Here is a 14,080-nt window from a genome sequence, read left to right on the forward strand (position 1 = left end):
AAGCTTTCCTGAACAACTGGGCCTGCTGGGAGCATATGTGGCCACATTATATAGAATTACTTGGGAGAATGATGAGCCACAACAGACAGTGCATCTCAGTATCAGAAGTAAAAATACAGCCAGACTTGCCTGCCTTTCTAGACCATATAAACTATCGAGAGTAGGTCTAGACCCACAACTCAAATGGAATGAAACATTCAATTCACTGGGCTTTTGTGCCGTTATTTAAATTACATTTTCACTGACGCCATGACTATTTTCATGAGTGTGTCAAGAGATATAGGATGAAAAACCTTGAGTGTCTTCCTTGATCCTAGGTCCTGGCAGTGTTGTGCAGACTCAGGACAACTGAGCTTTGTTACTGAGGAGTGGCTTCCGTCTGGCCACTCTACCATAAAGGCCTGATTGGTGGAGTGCTGCAGAGATGGTTGTCCTTCTGGAAGGTTTTCCCATCTTCACAGAGGATATCTGGAGCTCTGTCAGAGTGACCATCGGGTTCTTGGTCACCTCCCTGAGACCCTTCTCCCCCGATTGCTCAGTTTGGCCAGGCGGCCAAAGAGTCTTGTTCGTTCCAAACTCAAATTTAAGAATGATGCAGGCCACTGTGTTCTTGCTGTAGAAATGTTTTGGTACCCTTCCCCAGATCTGTGCCTCGATATGATCCTGTCTCAGAGCTCTACGGACAATTCCTTCAAACTCATTGCTTGGTTTTTGCTCTGACATGGGCTGTCAACTGTGGGACCTTATAAAGACAGGCGTGTGCCTTTCCAAATCATGTCCAATCAATTGAATTTACCACAGGTGGACTCCAATCAAGTTGTAGAAACATCTCAAGGATGATCAATGGAAACAGGATGCACCTGAGCTCAATTTCGAGTTTCATAGCAAAGGGTCTGAATAATTATGTAAATAAGGTATTTCTGTTTTCGCTTTGTCATTATGGTGCATTGTGTGTAGATTGATGAGGGGAAAACTGATTGAATCCGTTATAGAATGAGGCTGTAACGTAACAAAATGTGGAAAAGGTTAAGAGGTCTGAACACTTTCCGAATGCACTGTATACATTGGTAAATGTGCAATTTCAATAGTCAGCCAGATTTGAACCTCTTTCTGAAAGAGTTTCAATTGGGATTTTGTTCAAAAGGATTCCCCCATGGTAAGTTGAATCAATGTCCATGCTCATCAAGAAGGGAAACAGATTCGACATTTACTGACTGTGTTGTCCCACATCCAAAGGTGCCATATCTCTATCACTTCTGCCCTCCTGTTTTCAACCCCACGATTTAAATGTAGCTAAATGTTTTAATAATACATCTCTACAGGTCTGAACTGAGAAACAACCTGAGTTCAGCTAGCTACAACATATCATTGACTGTCACGATCCTGTGTCTAGGTCTGAGGCAGAGAATGGAGGAGAGGACAGGCCCAGGAGGTGTGCCAGTGGGAGGTCTGTTTGGGGGCACTCAGCTGTCATTGGCTACTGAGTCAGACCTTTTAGGGAGCAGGAAGAAACGGCCCCTCATGAGGTGAGACTCATATGTCATACCATATCATGTGTAATTATGTGAATATGTCTGCTCTAGCAAATTGGGTGCACATTTTTGTTTTAGCCCAGCACTGACATACTTGATTAAACTAATCTCCAAGCCCCTGCTTAGTTAAGTGTCAGTAGATTAGTTTATTAATCAAGTGTTTAAGTCCTGGTCTGGAATAAAAATGGGCACACCCCAGGGATGTAGAAACATTGCTTTAGCGCAGGGGTGTCAAAGTCATTCCACAGAGGGCAGAAACACTGCTGTGCTTTTCTTAAGACCTAGGGGACTTAGTGACCTTGATTGATTAATTAAGTGGAGTGAAAAAACACGCAGACACTCGGCCCTTCATGGAATGACTTTGACACGTGCTGTAGTCAACTACTCTCTCATTTGTTGTAATACCATAAATGTGTGAGTTGTTTTTACTAATAAGAAACACACATTTTTGTTTGTCCTTTTTTTGTGACCTGTTCGCAACCCTGCAGAAGCTTGGCCCGGTGTTGTGTCGACGAGCCTTGACGTTGCCCTATAAACAACACACTTTACATAACCATGCTGCAGGGGACGTGACCGGCTGTCCCCATGAGAGCTGCTTGTTCTTTTGACTTCAGTAGACCTAGTGGAAACAATATTTTACTTAGATGTCATTCAAAGTGGATGTGTCATTGAGAGTAAGGACACAGCCAAGTCAACTTGTTTTGAGCTATTCTACTGAAGTTGTCTGTCTACATCATTGTTTTTGTACCACGCACTTGATATATGGTTTGCCACTGTGCTTATGTGTGTAAATATTGTCCCCTTTTTCAGATTTAAAGCTGTGGAACAGCTTTCCCCAATGCCTTCCTCAATGCAAACTCTAAGTGACAGTGAAACTAAGTTTGAAGGAAGAAATAAACCCCAGAGTAACCAGGTGTGTTTATACTGTATCTCGGGCCATCCACACATTTTCAATTGGTCTCCACAATGTTAATATGTTTGTTCAGAATTAGCATGGTAGCGACTTGCAAAACTATCATTGTGTTTTCAACCCTATCCCAGGTTGAGGTACTGATTACAAATTTGAGCTCACAATAGTATTTTTGTAAATGGTATCCTGATCAGGTTTAACCAACAACCCTAATGATATTTTGGTGGATGCATATATTTGACATGACCTAGTTGCACATGCACCTCAATATCGATAGGTTGGGTCATTTGTAAAGTTAGGTTTTGGGGTGTAAAGAAAGTCATATACATTTTGATTGAAAAAAATGCAAATTTGTCCACATTTTCATGTATTGTCTTATTGCAGATATTCAAGACAAATTCCCAGTACCACAACATATTCAAATAAATCAGTAAGGATTAGTTACTGAAACAAAGTGGAGTAGTCAATTAAATGAAAATAAAACGTTAATCAATTAATAAATCATGCCGTTTCACACACAAAAGACATAGGGTGACTATTTTTTCCAGTTTCATCTTTAAAAAACTGCGTTCTTATTTCACTTGATTAGCCACACGGTGTTGTTGTGTCTGCAGAATAGATTTTGCTTGACATCCTCTGCTCTGTCTCTTCTCAGGTTATACCTGTGCACTGCAGATCGACATGCTGTATCTGTCAGGACCCGGTGCGAGAAACAGTCACTAAATCGGCAGAACCCAGAAGATGAGGCAGACACAGCAGTACTAGAGATGGTGGTTTAATAAAAAATAGATATCTTCCAAAATACAAAGAAAATCCACAAAGTGGTAAAAACAGCAAGGGAAAAACAAACCTCAAAAGACTAATCCAAAATACAAAAGAACAAAACCAGAGAACCTCTGGAAAATCCAACAAGAGAAAAATATATGTTCACAACAAGGCTTGGGCTGGGGCTGGGTGCTAACATACAAACACTGAGCAAGGAACTGAGGAACACACAGGGATTAAATACTAACAAGGGAACGACATACAGGTGCAACCAATAATTAGAGCAAGGGAAAAACAAAAGGTACAAAAAAGGTGCAATGGGGACATCTAGTGACAAAAAACCAGAACAGTCCTGGCCAAAACCTGACAGAATCCCCCTCCTAGGAACGGCTCCTGACGTTCCTACCAGCCTTCTCAGGGTGGAGGGCCCTGAACTGACGAATGAGGTCAGGGTCCAGTATGTCCTTGGCAGGAACCCAGGAGCGCTCCTCGGGACCGTAGCCTTCCCAGTCCACCAGATACTGCCAGGACCGCTGCACCCAGCGGGAGTCCAGTATCCGGTGGACGGTATAAGCCGACTGGCCTCCGATGACACGGGGCGGAGGGGGAGGTCTGCCTGCCGGAATAAGGGGAGAAAAAACAACAGGTTTTAATAAAGAAATGTGAAATGTGGGATTGATTTTAAGGGATCTGGGTAAGTGCAGGCGAAAAGTAACGGGATTGACTCTCCTGGCAATCTTAAAGGGTCCGATGAATCTCTGGGACAGCTTGCGAGACTCCACCCGTAGCAGTAAGTTTTTTGTTGAGAGCCATACTCTCTGGCCGGGGTACAGGGTAGGACCGGGACGGCGACGTCTGTTGGCTTGTCGTTGGTACTGCTGTGAGGAACGCAGAAGATTAAGACGGGCCTTCTTCCACGTAAGCCGACAGCGTCTGATGAACCTCGAGGCTGAAGGCACTCTGACTTCTGCCTCCTGGTCCGGGAACAATAGAGGAGCATAGCCAAACTGACACTCGTGCGGGGATATACCAGTGGAGGAGGAGCACAAGGTGTTGTGCGCGTACTCAGCCCAAACAATGAAGGATGACCATGTGGATGGGTTGTTGGAAACCATACATCTGAGGGTGGTTTCCAGCTCCTGATTCATCCTCTCAGTTTGGCCGTTGGACTCCGGATGGTACCCTGAAGATAAACTGGCCGTGGCCCCTATGAGTTGGCAGAAGGCCTTCCAAAACCTTGAGGCGAACTGGGGACCTCTGTCGGAAACCATATCTTGCGGGATGCCAAAGACTCGGAACACATGGTTAATCACCAACTCAGCTGTTTCCTTGGCAGAAGGTAATTTGGTCAAGGGAACAAACCTGGCCGCCTTAGAAAACCTGTCGATGATGACTAGGATCGTAGTATTACCATGGGACGGAGGAAGGCCAGTAATAAAGTCCAGCGAGATATGGGACCAGGGTCGGTGGGGAATAGATAAAGGGTGAAGGAGTCCTTGAGGGCGGAGGTGAGAAGATTTGCCCTGGCAGCACACGGAACAGGCCTTGACGAAAGTGGCAACGTCTTCTTTTATGGTGGGCCACCAGAACTTACGCTGGATGAACTCCAAGGTGCGACCTACGCCCGGGTGACAGGTGAGGCGAGAGGAGTGCCCCCACAGAAGGACTTGGGACCTTGCTGCCTTGGGAACAAACAACCGATTAGCAGGACCTCCTCCAGGGCCCGGTTCGATGGCTTGAGCTTGTTTCACGGTATCCTCCACTTGCCACGAGATCGGAGCCACGATCTTAGCGGCAGGAAGAACAGTCATGTCAGTATCTTCTCGAATGGCAGGAGAGTAGACTCGTGACAAGGCATCCGGTTTGAGATTCTTCGACCCGGGTCTATAGGTGAGAATAAACTGGAATCGGCTGAAGAAAAGAGACCATCGAGCTTGTCTGGAGTTCAACCGCTTCGCCTGCTGGATATACTCCAGATTTTTGTGGTCCGTAAGCACTTGAAACGGTTGAGAAGCCCCCTCGAGCCAGTGTCTCCATTCCTTCAATGCCATCTTAACCGCTAGGAGTTCACGATCCCCCACATCGTAATTCCTCTCGGCCGGGGTAAGCCGGTGAGAGAAGAAGGCGCAAGGATGAAGCCTCTTGTCTTCACCCCTCTGAGACAGGACAGCTCCAACACCAACCTCTGATGCGTCTACCTCCACCACAAAAGGTTCATCCGCCGTCGGTAGTGTCAGGATGGGAGCAGAGAGGATGCGCTGCTTGAGTCCTTGGAAGGCCGTCTCAGCTTCTCTTCCCCACAGAAACCTTGTGTTGCCACCCTTGGTTAAAGCTGAGAGAGGGGCTGCCACCGAGCTGAAGTTCTTGATGAACTTGCGGTAGAAGTTAGTGAAGCCCAGGAAACGCTGAACTTCCTTAACGGACTTGGGGGTGGGCCAATCTGCTACCGCCCCTACCTTCTTGGGGTCCATCTGGACTCGACCGGGTTCCACTACAAATCCCAGGAACTGTACTCGAGAGGAATGGAATTCACACTTTTCCGGCTTAACGTACAAATGGCTGTCTAGGAGGCGTTTGAGCACTTGTCTGACATGCTTAGTGTGTTCTTGAAGGGAGCTCGAAAAGATGAGGATGTCATCCAAGTAAACAAACACGAAAATGTTAAGCATATCCCTAAGCACATCGTTTATGAGCGCTTGGAACACAGCCGGGGCGTTGGTCAGGCCGAAGGGCATCACCAAGTATTCGTAGTGACCAGTAGGCGTGTTGAAAGCGGTCTTCCACTCGTCACCGGGTTTGATCCGCACAAGATGGTATGCGTTCCGCAGGTCAAGCTTAGTGAAGACCACTGCTTCCTGGAGCAGCTCAAAGGCTGTGGCCATAAGGGGTAGCGGGTAGCGGTTACGGACGGTTATGGCATTAAGTCCCCGGTAGTCGATGCAAGGACGTAATCCCCCGTCTTTTTTGGCCACAAAGAAAAACCCTGCTCCCGCCGGCGAGGTGGATGGACGCATGAGGCCTGCTGCCAGAGCGTCCTTGATGTAGGTATCCATAGCAGCTCGTTCGGGAGGAGATAGGGAAAAGATCCGACCCCTGGGGGGGCAGGTGCCCGGAAACAGGTCGATGGGGCAATCGTAAGGTCTATGAGGTGGTAGTTTGGTGGCCCTCTGTTTGCTAAATACCGGTTTGAGGTCATGGTAACACTCGGGAACTCGGGACAGGTCGATGGATTCTAGAGACTCGGGAGGGGAACTCGGGGAACTTGGGAAGATACAAGTGGCTTGGCACGTAGGACCCCACTGCTTGATAGTGCCCACAGACCAGTCGATGTGAGGGTTATGGCTGTGAAGCCAGGGGTATCCAAGGACGAGAGGGAACTCGGAACACGAGGTCAGATGAAAGTTCATCACTTCCTGGTGTTGGGAAACTGAAAGACGCAAGGGGGTAGTGACACGAGTGACAAGTCCAGATCCCAAAGGGCTTCCATCCAACGTAGTAACCCTTATGGGGTCACTTAGAGGTTCAGAGGGAACGCCATTCTCCTTCGCCCAGACACCATCCATGAAGTTACCTGCGGCTCCAGAGTCTACCAAGGCTTGAAGGGGAAGCTCGTGGTTGTCCCAGGAAAGGGTAACTGGAATGAGCAGGCGGGAGTTGGATGGATGAGAGGAGGTTATGTTTCCCGTTACCGTCCTCCCAGGCCTGCACGGGAGAGTGCGTTTTCCCTGGAGCCCGGGACACGTGGAGAGGAAATGGCCCGGTTTGCCGCAATATAGACAGCATCGCTCCCTCATCCGGCGGTCTCTCTCAGCCTGGGAGATGCGTCCAACCTGCATGGGTTCCGGTGGAGTCAGCGAGGATAAAGGTGGAGACTCGGAGCTGGGACCGATAGGAGCTAGGGTGAGAGATCTACGGTTGAGCTCTCTCTCTCTCAGACGCTGGTCTATGCGTGAAGCCAACTTGATCAGGGACTCGAGGTTGTCCGGTGGTTCCCGAGTGACCAGTTCATCTTGGATGGTGTCGGAAAGACCCTTCAAAAAGCACACTGTGAGCGCCTCGTCATTCCAGCCACTCGCTGCTGCCACCGTGCGGAACTGGATGGCATAGTCCGTCACGCTGCGCCGACCTTGGCGGAGAGTCAGGAGCTGTTTGGCTGAGTCAGGACCGCTGGTAGGACCTTGAAACACTCGCTTGAATTCTTCAGCAAAGGTAGAGTAGCTGGCACAGCAGGGACTTTGGGCATCCCACACAGCAGTAGCCCAGGCTAGGGCTTTTTCCGACAGCAGGGTGATGATATATGCTATCTTGGACCGGTCGGTGGGAAATGACGAGGGTTGCAGCTCGAAGGAGAGAGAACATTGGGTGAAAAACCCCTTACAACCACTCGGATCACCTGAGAACCGTTGGGGAGGCGGCAGACGAGGTTCAGCCAGGGGGTTAACTGCCACGGGCACTTGAATCTGATGAACTGGAGCAGAAGCGGTTGCAGGAGAAAGTTGATCAGAAATCTGCTTTATGGAAGTCATCATCTCCGACAGAAGTTGAGAATGTCCAGCCATTAAGGCCTCTTGCTGAACCAGAGCAGCTTCGTGACGTTGGACAGTCCCCTCGTGGTGGAACAGCATGGGAAAAAAGTCCTGGGTACTGGCTGCCTCTGGGTTCATTTTAATGGCTCAGTGTTTCTGTCAGGACCCGGTGCGAGAAACAGTCACTAAATCGGCAGAACCCAGAAGATGAGGCAGACACAGCAGTACTAGAGATGGTGGTTTAATAAAAAATAGATATCTTCCAAAATACAAAGAAAATCCACAAAGTGGTAAAAACAGCAAGGGAAAAACAAACCTCAAAAGACTAATCCAAAATACAAAAGAACAAAACCAGAGAACCTCTGGAAAATCCAACAAGAGAAAAATATATGTTCACAACAAGGCTTGGGCTGGGGCTGGGTGCTAACATACAAACACTGAGCAAGGAACTGAGGAACACACAGGGATTAAATACTAACAAGGGAACGACATACAGGTGCAACCAATAATTAGAGCAAGGGAAAAACAAAAGGTACAAAAAAGGTGCAATGGGGACATCTAGTGACAAAAAAACAGAACAGTCCTGGCCAAAACCTGACAGTATCAGGGCTAAATGTTTCTCTGATAGCTGGATCTGTTTTCAATCCAAGGTCTTCGGCAGAGATACTAAGGTACGGTATAACAATGGAATACTATCAATTAGGGATGTCAATCGGTTAGCTGACGACAATAAATTTGACCAGTCGTGCTTATCGGTCTATAGGTTAGTTTGCATATTTTTGTGGAATTAAAGTGCCGCGTGTATTTTCGTTAGTTCGCCATGTATCTTATCACACACGCACACCATTCAGAGCCTTTCAGCAGAATAATATCGCCTGTCGGACAGCGATAGATGCGCAGCGGTAGTGCAGCGGTCTAAGGCACTGCATTGCTAGAGGCGTAACTACAGACCCTGGATATTTCCCAGGCTGTGTCACAACCGTCCGTGATCGGTAGTCCCAGTGGCCGGGTGGTAGGCCGTCATTGTAAATAAGAAATTGTTCTTAACTGACTTGCCTAGTTAAATGAAAAATATTTAAAGTCTAAAACTGCTATTTTGGTGCCAAATGCACTCGTTATCACAACCACAAACGAGCGGGATAGACCAGTTTTATTTGTAGATATTCAATCATCAAGTTTGTTCTTAATTAGTAACAATATTGTTCTTTCATTGTAATTTGTCATGTGACATCTGTTTTTTCCAGCACTTATTTGCATCCTTCCTGTCCCGAGATACAACATCAAATCAAACTTGATTTGTCACATGCGCCGAATACAACAAGTGTAGACCTTACCGTGAAATGCTTACTTACAAGCCCTTAACCAACAGTGCAGTTCAAGAAGAGTTAAGAAAATATTGACCAAATAAAATATTGACCAAATTTTTAAATAACATAATAAAATAACAATAATGAGGCTATATAGAGGGGGTACCGAGTCAGTGTGCGGAGGTACAGGTTAGAGGTAATTTGTAGGTAGGGGTGAAGTGACTATGCATATATAATAAACAGTGAGTAGCAGCAGTGTACAAAACAAATGGAGGGGGGGGGGGTCAATGTAATAGTCCAGTGGCCATTTGATTAATTGTTTAGCAGTCTTATGACTTGGGGGTAGAAGCTGTTAAGGAGCCTTTTGGTCCTAGACTTGGCGCTCCGGTACTGCTTGCCGTGCGGTAGCAGAGAAAACAGTCTATGATTTGGGTGACTGGAGGCTTTTCTCTGACACCGCCTATTATATAGGTCCTGGATTGCAGGAAGCTTGGCCCCAGTGATGTACTGGTCCATACGCACTACCCTCTGTAGTGCCTTACGGTCAGATGCCGAGCAGTTGCCATACCAGGCGGTGATGCAACCGGTCAGGATGCTCTCAATGGTGCAGCTGTAGAACTTTTTGAGGATCTGGGAACCCATGCCAAATCTTTTCAGTCTCCTGAGGGGGAAAAGGGTTTTGTCGTGCCCTCTTCATGACTGTCGTGGTGTGTTTGGACCATGATAGATCGTTGGGGATGTGGACACCAAGGAACTTGAAACTCTCGACCCACTCCACTACAGCCCCATTGATGTTAATGGGGGCCTGTTTGGCCCGCCTTTTCCTGTAGTCCACGATCAGCTCCTTTGTCTTGCTCACATTTAGGGAGAGGTTGTTGTCCTGGCACCACACTGCCAGTTCTCTGACCTCCTCCCTATAGGCTGTCTCATCGTTGTCGGTGATCAAGCCTACCACGGTTGTGTCGTCAGCAAACGTAATGATGGTGTTGGAGTCGTGTTTGGCCATGCAGTCGTGGGTCAACAAAGAGTACAGGAGGGGACTAAGTACACACCCCTGAGGGGCCCTAGTCTTGAGGATCAGCGTGGCAGATGTGTTGTTGTCTACACTTACCACCTGGGGGCGGCCCGTCATGAAGTCCAGGATCCAGTTGCAGAGGGAGGTGTTTAGTCCCAGGGTCCTTAGCTTAGTGATGAGCTTCGTGGGCACTATGGTGTTGAACACTGACCAGTAGTCAATGAACAGCATTCTCACATAGGTGTTCCATTTGTCCAGGTGGGAAAGGGCAGTGTGGAGTGCGATTGAGATTGCGTCATCTGTGGATCTGTTGGGGCGGTATGCGAATTGGAGAGGGTCTATGGTATCTGGGAGGATACTGTTGATGTGAGCCATGACCAGCCTTTCAAAGCACTTCATGGCTACCGACGTGAGTGCTACGGGGCGGTAATCATTTAGGCAGGTTCTCTTCGCTTCCTTGGGCACAGGGACTATGGTGGTCTGCTTGAAACATGTAGGTATTACAGACTCAGTCAGGGAGAGGTTGAAAATGTCAGTGAAGACACTTGCCGGTTGGTCCGCGCATGCTTTGAGTACACTTTCTGGTAATCCACCTGGCCCCACGGCTTTGTGAATGTTATCAGCTATCTGAGCAGCTAACCGATCGCTGCAGCTGTACATAGTCCATCTGTAAATAGCCCACCCAATCTACCTACCTCATCCCCATACTGTTTTTATTGACTTTTCTGCTCTTTTGCACACCAATATCTCTACTTGCACATCATCATCTGCTCATTTATCACTCCAGTGTTAATCTGCTAAATTGTAATTCTTCGCTACTATGGTCTATTTATTGCCTACCTCCTCATGCCTTTTGCACACTGTCACGCCCTGACCATAGAGAGCCTTTTTATTCTCTATGTTGGTTAGGTCGGGGTGTGTAATCTAGGTTGTTTTATTTCTATGTTGGCCTGGTATGGCTCTCAGAGGCAGCTGTTTATCGTTGTCTCTGATTGGGGATCATATTTAGGCAGCCATTTCCCCACTGTGTTTTGTGGGATCTTGTTTATGTGTAGTTGCCTGTGAGCACTCCATAGCTTCACGTGTCGTTTGCTCTTTATTGTTTTTTTGCGTTTCACTAATAAAAAGATGTGGAACCCATATCACGCTGCGCCTTGGTCCGAATGTTATTTCGGCGATCGTGACACACACACTGTATACAGTGGGGAGAACAAGTATTTGATACACTGCCGATTTTTCAGGTTTTCCTACTTACAAAGCATGTAGAGGTCTGTCATTTTTATCATAGGTACACTTCAACTGTGAGAGACGGAATCTAAAACAAAAATCCAGAAAATCACATTGTATGATTTTTAAATAATTAATTTGCATTTTATTGCATGACATAAGTATTTGATCACCTACCAACCAGTAAGAATTCCGGCTCTCACAGACCTGTTAGTTTTTCTTTAAGAAGCCCTCCTGTTCTCCACTCATTACCTGTATTAATTGCACCTGTTTGAACTCGTTACCTGTATAAAAGACACCTGTCCACACACTCAATCAAACAGATTCCAACCTCTCCACAATGGCCAAGACCAGAGAGCTGTGTAAGGACATCAGGGATAAAATTGTAGACCTGCACAAGGCTGGGATGGGCTACAGGACAATAGGCAAGCAGCTTGGTGAGAAGGAAACAACTGTTGGCGCAATTATTAGAAAATGGAAGAAGTTCAAGATGACGGTCAATCACCCTCGGTCTGGGGCTCCATGCAAGATTTCACCTCGTGGGGCATCAATGATCATGAGGAAGGTGAGGGATCAGCCCAGAACTACACGGCAGGACCTGGTCAATGACCTGAAGAGAGCTGGGACCACAGTCTCAAAGAAAACCATTAGTAACACACTACGCCGTCATGGATTAAAATCCTGCAGCGCACGCAAGGTCCCCCTGCTTAAGCCAGTGCATGTCCAGGCCCGTCTGAAGTTTGCCAATGACCATCTGGATGATCCAGAGGAGGAATGGGAGAAGGTCATGTGGTCTGATGAGACAAAAATAGAGCTTTTTGGTCTAACTCCACTCGCCGTGTTTGGAGGAAGAAGAAGGATGAGTACAACCCCAAGAATACCATCCCAACCGTGAAGCATGGAGGTGGAAACATCATTCTTTGGGGATGCTTTTCTGCAAAGGGGACAGGACGACTGCACCGTATTGAGGGGAGGATGGATGGGGCCATGTATCGCGAGATCTTGGCCAACAACCTCCTTCCCTCAGTAAGAGCATTGAAGATGGGTCGTGGCTGGGTCTTCCAGCATGACAACGACACGAAGCACACAGCCATGGCAACTAAGGAGTGGCTCCGTAAGAAGCATCTCAAGGTCCTGGAGTGGCCTAGCCAGTCTCCAGACCTGAACCCAATAGAAAATCTTTGGAGGGAGCTGAAAGTCCGTATTGCCCAGCGACAGCCCCGAAACCTGAAGGATCTGGAGAAGATCTGTAGGGAGGAGTGGGCCAAAATCCCTGCTGCAGTGTGTACAAACCTAGTCAAGAACTACAGGAAACGTATGATCTCTGTAATTGCAAACAAAGGTTTCTGTACCAAATATTAAGTTCTGCTTTTCTGATGTATCAAATACTTATGTCATGCAATAAAATGCAAATTAATTACTTAAAAATCATACAATGTGATTTTCTGGATTTTTGTTTTAGATTCCGTCTCTCATAGTTGAAGTGTACCTATGATAAAAATTACAGACCTCTACATGCTTTGTAAGTAGGAAAACCTGCAAAATCGGCAGTGTATCAAATACTTGTTCTCCCCACTGTATAGACTTTCTGTTTTCTACTGTGTCATTGACTTGTTTTTTGTGTTATTGGCTTGTTTATTGTTTATTCCATGTTATTCCATGTGTAACTCTGTTGTTGTCTGTGTCACACTGCTATGCCTTATCTTGGCCAGGTCGCAGTTGTAAATGAGAACTTGTTCTCAACTAGCCTACCTGGTTAAATAAAGGTGAAAGAAAAAAAATTACAAAAGAAAAAAAAAAGCAAAGTTGGAATCATAAGTAGTATTGACTCATGAGTTGGACTGCCAGGTGCAATCAGATGCTTTCAGTTACTTAAGCTTCTCTGCCCAAACACAGTTGTAGCCAAATCTTACTGTTTCAGGCTCACTTTTTCTTGTAGCCTGTAGACCTAAGAGTTCAACTGTATTTAAACAGACACTATTTACTTTTTACATGTTGATACAGTCATGACTTTATGGTTTGTTTAAACAAATCAATAACGTCTATTTGAAAAGATAAAGTATTGATTGGTTGTAGGCGGATTGTCTTCGTACAACCATCAATGAGAGAGACCTGTACGTAATTTCACCTGTTCCCTGCATGTGCTTATTGGAGGACTGACTATGACACAGAGGGGGGTTAAGTAAGCCACATGCACGTGAAGTGTAATCTTGCCTGAGACCTAAGGACTCCTGTTCGCCTCTCAAGAGAATGCCTTGGCTTTAGCTCAGTGGGCTAACATGGTCTCAGTGCGCACAAGCGAGCCGGATTAGATACCCATTAACAAGGCCACATCTGATAAAGTTAGTAGTTAGGCATATTGAATTGAAAGGAGATGAGAAGCGACGCTATTAATGTTTACATGCTTAGCGGCCTGTAGTGTTCACAGAGAGCATTCTGTGTTTGTTTGTGCAGCGTTTCCCAGCATCCCAGGCACGTTCCTGGGCGAGGTGAAGAACAGAGAGATGGCGGTGCATGCGGACATACACCTCCAGACCCCCAACCAAAAGCACGGAGCCGCTCACCAGAATTGTATGATGCCCCTACGTACGAGCGCGGCGCAATGGAAACAGACTCTTTTGATAATGATCCATTCTCTGGGCCAGGTACCTATCATTTTCCAGAGGGAATGGAAGCTGAAGAGTGGAACAGAATGTAAATAAACATTAATAGAAGGTTAAGATCTTAAAGATGCAGTTCTGCAAGTGTCGATAAAGATTTGTTTAGCTTTGTCTTTTTGGGATTTTAATCCATTCTGG

The 14,080-nt window shown here is 46.6% G+C and overlaps 1 long non-coding RNA gene across 1 annotated transcript; it reads left to right on the forward strand.

Moving 5' to 3' along the window:
- Nucleotides 1-1,272: 1,272 nt before the first annotated feature.
- LOC139552194 (uncharacterized) lies at nucleotides 1,273-13,865 on the forward strand. The gene is made up of 3 exons (XR_011670392.1): nucleotides 1,273-1,526; nucleotides 2,021-2,445; nucleotides 13,737-13,865. It is a non-coding gene; the product is annotated as an uncharacterized lncRNA (long non-coding RNA).
- The last annotated feature ends 215 nt before the right edge of the window (nucleotides 13,866-14,080 follow it).

The sequence above is a fragment of the Salvelinus alpinus genome, chromosome 24 (assembly GCF_045679555.1).
Source record: "Salvelinus alpinus chromosome 24, SLU_Salpinus.1, whole genome shotgun sequence".
NCBI classification, from domain to species: Eukaryota; Metazoa; Chordata; class Actinopteri; order Salmoniformes; family Salmonidae; genus Salvelinus; species Salvelinus alpinus.